The sequence below is a fragment of the Chiloscyllium plagiosum genome, unplaced genomic scaffold (genome assembly GCF_037043375.1).
Source record: "Chiloscyllium plagiosum isolate Xiang-an unplaced genomic scaffold, Cpla_swu_hap1 HiC_scaffold_30, whole genome shotgun sequence".
In the NCBI taxonomy this organism is placed as follows: Eukaryota; Metazoa; Chordata; class Chondrichthyes; order Orectolobiformes; family Hemiscylliidae; genus Chiloscyllium; species Chiloscyllium plagiosum.
Genome location: NW_028270168.1, coordinates 54,819,733 through 54,825,732, shown reverse-complemented (window position 1 = coordinate 54,825,732; position 6,000 = coordinate 54,819,733).

Genomic DNA, 6,000 nt, shown 5'->3' with positions numbered 1-6,000 from the left:
TAAGAACATAAGAACTAGGAGCAAGAGTAGGTCGTCCGGCCCTTCGAGTCTGCTCTATCACTTAATAAGATCATGGCTAATCTTTTCATTGACTCAGCTCCACTTACCCACGTTTTCACCATATCCCTTAATTCCTTTATTTTTCAAAAAAGTATCTACCTTAGCTTTAAAAGCAATTACTGAAGTAGCGGCACACCACTTCCCTGGGCAAGGAAATCCATGGATTAACAACCCTCTGGATGAAGAAGTTCCTTCTCAGTTCAGTTCTAAACTTGCTTCTTTTATGGTCTTGACACCATGCCCTCTTGTCCTGGTTTCACCTACCAGTGGAACATCCTATCTATTTCTATTTTATCGATTCCCTTCATAATTTTATGTTTCTATAAGATACCTGAAGATATACCTATAAGATAATCTTCTGAATTCTGATTATATGAATATAATCCCAGTCTACTCAGCCTATCCTCATAAGCCAACCCCATCAACTCTGGAATCAACCGAGTGAACCTCCTCTGTACCCCTCCAGTGCCAGTACATCCTTTCTTAACTAATGAGACCAAATCTGCATACAGTGTTCCAGGTTAAGCCTCACCAGCAGCCTGTACAACTGCTACATAACCACTCTGCTTTTAAACTCAATCCCTTTAGCAGTGAAGGACAAAATTCCATTTACTTTTTATATCTGCAGACCAACCTTTGATTCATGCACAAGGCCACCAAGGTCCCTCTGTAAATCAGCATGCTGCAACTTTTTACCATTCAAATAATAATGTATTTTGCTGTTACTCCTACTAAAATGTATGACTTCACATTTACGAAAATTGTATTCCATCTGCCAGAACTTTGTCCACTCACTCAATGTATGTATGTTCCTCTGCAGTTTCACAGCCCTCTGCACACCGGCAAATTTTGACATTGTACATGTGGTCCCCAACTCCAAATCAACTATATAGATTGTAAACAATTGTGGTCCCAACACCGATCCCTGAGGCACACCACTAGTCACTGATTGCCAGTCAGAATAGGACTCATTTATCCCCACTTTATGTCAGTCAATCAATTCTCTATCCACGCTAATACCCTACCCCGAACACCATGCATCCTTATCTTATGCAGCAGCCTCATGTGTGGCACCTTGTCAAAGACCTTTTGGAAATCTAGGTACACCACATCCACTGGGTCCCCATTGTCCACCTTGCTTGAAATGTCTTCATAGAATTCCAAAAGATTTGTGAAGCATGACGTGCCCGTCATGAACGTGTGCTGCATCTATACAAAGAAACAATCTCTTTCGAGTTGCCCTACTATTTCTTCCTTAATAATAGACTTAAGCATCTTCCCCATTACAGAGGTCAAGCTCACTGGTCTATAATTTCCCACCTTTTGTCTACTATCCTTTTTAAACAGTGGCGTCACATTTGCTATTTTTCAATCTGCTGGGACTGCTCCAGAGTCAGTGAATGTTGGAAAATTACTGCCTGTCCAGCTACTATTTCTCCCACTACCTCTTTAAGTACCCTAGGATGCATTCCATCAGGAGGTTTATCTATCCTTAGCTCCATTAGCTTGCCCAACACTAGCTCTTCCATAATAATAATTAATTCCATGTCCTCAACTGCCTTCATCTCTTCAACATTACTGGCATGTTATTGGTATCCTCCACTGTGAAGACCAATGCAAAGTACCTGTTCAATGCCTCAGCCATTTCATCATATTCCACAATTAACTGTCCCTTCTCATCCTCTATAGGATCAACATTTACTTTAGCCACTCGTCTTTGTTTTATATATTTATAGAAACTTTTGCTATTTGTCTTTATAGTCTATGCTAATTTTTTCTCATACTCTACCTTATTTTTCTTTATAACTCTTTTTGTGGCTTTCTGTTGACCTTAAAAGTTTTCCCAATCTTCCAGATTCTTGCTGTTTTTGGCTACTTTATATGCCTTCTCTTTCACTTTGATAGCCTGCCTTATTTCCTGAGACACCCATGGCAGATTACCCCTCCTCTTACCAGAATATTTTTATTGAGCATTTTGAAAAATTTCTTTGACCGTTCATCAACGGTCGCACCATAAAGTCTCTGTTTCTAGTCTGCATCCCAGAAATCCTCCTATTTTAGGTCCATAGTTTCCCATCCCTGGTAATCAAAGATGCCCTCCACCATCTCCTGCACTTCTGGCCTCAAAACTCCTCCCCCAATAACAATAAGGATAGAGTCACCTCAGTCCTCACATACCATCCCACCAACCTCTGAACCCCAATGCATCATCCTCCAATATTTCTGCCACCTACAATAAGACCCCACCACCAAAAACATATTTCCTTTCCTACCCCTGTCTGCTTTATGCATGGACAATTCATTCTGTGACTCCCTCATCAACTCCACACCCACTACCAACCTCTCGTCTACAGCAGGTAACTCCTCCAGAAACCACAAGAGATGTAACACCTGCCCCCTTCACCTTCCCTCTCATCTCCGTCCAAGGCCCGGAACAATCCTTCCAAATCCAGCAGAGATTCACCTGCACTTCATTCAACTTCATTTGTTGCATCCATGCTCCTAATGTAGCCTCATGTATATTGGGAAGACCAAACACAGACGAGGGGACTGGTTCGCAGAGCATCCATGGAGTGTCAACCACCTGACCCTTCAGTAGCCATCCATTTCAATTCCTGCTCCCACTCCTTGATGACATGTCCTCCTCCATTGTCAAAGCAAGGCCACACATAAACTGGAGGAACAACACTTCATATTTTGGCTTTAAAATCCCTCCAGCATAACCCCATGTCCAGCCCTCCTCCTCTTCCTTGCCTCCTTGACCTGACCTCACCTGTCCATCTTCCGTCTCATCTATTGGCTCCAATCATGATGACCCCCGACCTATATCCAACCTACACTTCCCTAGCTCAACCCACTCCCTCTATTTACTTCTGGGCTCCCTTCCCCTTCCTCACTCCTGACGAAGGGTTTCGACATGAAACATTGACTTTCCTGCTCCTCAGACGCTGTCTGGCCTGCTGTGTTTTCCCAACGCCACATCTATTCACCCCAGACAAACGAACAGTTGGACAGACAAAGAAGTTACAGAATCATAGAGATGTACAGCACGGAAACAGACCCTTTAGTCCTACTCATCCATGCCAACCAGATATCCCAACCCAAGCTAGTCCCACCTGCCAGCACCCAGCCTATATCCCACCAAACCCTTCCTATTCATATACCCATCTGGATGCCTTTTAAATGTTGCAATTGTACTACCCTCCACCACTTCCTCTGGCAGCTCATTCCATACACGTACCTTCAGTCTGAAAAGCAACCCTCCACCACCACCCTCTAACTTCTACCTTTGAACCAGTTCTGTATCCAAATGGCTAGTACTTCCTGTATTTCATGAGATCTAACCTTGCTAACCAGTCTTCCATGGGAACCTTGTCAAATGCCTTACTGAAGTCCAAAAAGATCATGTCTACTGCTCTGCCCTCATCAATCCTCTTTGTTACTTCTTCAAAAAACTCAATCAGGTTTGTGAGACATGATTTCCCACGCACAAAGCAATGTAGACTATCCCTTATCAGTCCTCGCCTTTCCAAGTACACGTACATCCTGTCCCTCAGTATTCCCTCCAACAACTTGCACACCACCGACATCAGGCTCACTGATCTACAGTTCCCTGACTTGTCCTTACCACCTTTTTCAACAGTGGCACCATTTCAGCCAACCTCCAGTCTTCCGGCACCTCACCTGTGACTATCGATGATACAAATATCTCAGCAAGAGGCCCAGCAATCACTTCCCTAGCTTCCCACAGAGTTCTAAGGTACACCTGATCAGGTCCTGGGGATTTATCCACTTTTATGCATTTCAAGGCATCCAGCTCTTCCTCCTCTACAATATGGACATTTTTCAAGATGTCACCATCTACATTCTATACCTTCCATGTCCTGTTCCACAGTAAATACTGATGCAATATACTCGTTTAGTATCTCCCCCATCTCCTGCGGCTCCACACAAGGCCGCCTTGCTGATCTTTGAGGGGCCCTATTCTCTCTCTAGTTACCCTTTTGTCCTTAATGTATTTGTAAAAGCCCTTTGGATTCTCCTTAACTCTATTTGCTAAAGTTATTTCATGTCCCCTTTTTGCCCTCCTGATTTTCCTCTTATGTACACTCCTACTGCCTTTATATTCTTCTAAGGATTCACTTGATCTATCTTTTCTATATTTGACATTTGCTTCCTGCTTTTTCTTAACCAAACCCTCAATTTCTTCAGTCAACCAGCATTCCCTATACCTTCCAGCCTTTCCTTTCATTCTAACAGGAATATACTGTCTCTGGACTCTCGTTATCTCATTTCTGAAAGCTTCCCATTTTCCAGCCGTCCTTTTACCTGCGAACATCTGTCCCCAATCAACTTTTGAAAGTTCTTGCATAATACCATCAAAATTGGCCTTTCTCCAATTTAGAATTTCTATTTTTAGATCTGGACTATCTTTTTCCATCATTATTTTAAAGCTGGCCCCAAACTACTCCCCCAGTGACACCTCAGTCTCCTGCCCTGCCTTATTTCCCAAGAGTAGGTCAAGTTTTGCATCTTCTCTAGTAGGTACATCCACATACTGAATCAGAAAATTTTCTTGTACGCACTTAAGAAATGCCTCTCCATCTAAACCCTTAACACTATAGCAGTCCCAGTCTATGTTTGGAAAGTTAAAATCTCCTACCGCAACCACAAGCCAAGACTCCTTTGTGCACACTGAGTAGTGCCCTCTGTACACAAGGAAGAGTTGCATCTCATTAGCAGAGCTGTTGTATAACTGGTAGTAACATTGGAAGGAAACTAATGTATACTGAACAAAGTTTATTGTTTGATGACCCATGTTTTACAATTATACTGTAAAATTAATGATTAAATGATTTTTAAAATCTGTTCTGTCTAAAAGCCCACATTTTTGAACTGTTCTTGGAGAGAATTGAGGGAAAGCCATCTTGCTGTGGATTATGTTCACCCTGTGCTTATCTGCTCCCTATTTAGTGTTGCACTTTGCCTCCCAGTTCATGGTGACCTCATTTGAAACACCATTTACTTTGAACTGATTAAGTTTTGGGATTAAAAATTTTTTTTTTAAATACGGGCAGCACAGTGGCACAGTGGTTAGCATTGCTGCCTCACAGCACCAGAGATCCGGGTTCAATTCCCGCCTCAGGCAACTCTCTGTGTGGAGTTTGCACATTCTCCCAGTGTCTGTGTGGGTTTCCTCCGGGTGCTCTGGTTTCTTCCCACAAGCCAAAAATGTGCAGGTTAGGTGAATTGGCCAGGCTAAATTGCCCGTAGCATTAGATGTAGGGGTCTGGGTGGGTGGAAGGTCAGTGTGGACTTGTTGGGCCAAAGGGCCTGTTTCCACACTGTAAGTAATATAATCTATTATTTTTACAGATAACTGAAATCTCCTGACAAATTTGTTTCTCAATTTCCCTCTGACTACTGGGGGATCTATAATACAATCCCAATAAGATAATCATCCCTTTCTTATTTCTCGTTTCCACCCAAATAACTTGCCTAGATGTATTTCCAGGAATATCCTCCCTTAGTACAGCTGTAATGCTCTCACTTGTCAAAAATGCCAATCCCCCTCCTCTCTTGCCTCCTTTCCTATCCTTCCTGTAACATTTGTATCCTGGAACATTAAGCTGCCAGTCCTGTCCATCCCTGAGCCATGTCTCTGTAACTGCTATGATATCCCAGTCCCATGTTCCTAACCATGCCCTGAGTTATCTCCCTTCCCTGTTAGGCCTCTTGCATTGAAATAAATGCAGTTTAATTTATCAGTCCTACCTTGTACTCTGCTCTGTTCCTACCTGCCCTGACTGTTTGGCTTGCCTTTGTTCTCATTTGTAACAGCCTCAGATTGATCTCTTTCCTCACTATCTCCCAGGGTCCCACAGCCCCACCTTACTAGTTTATATCCTCCCGAGCAGCTTTAGCAAATCTCCCTGCCAG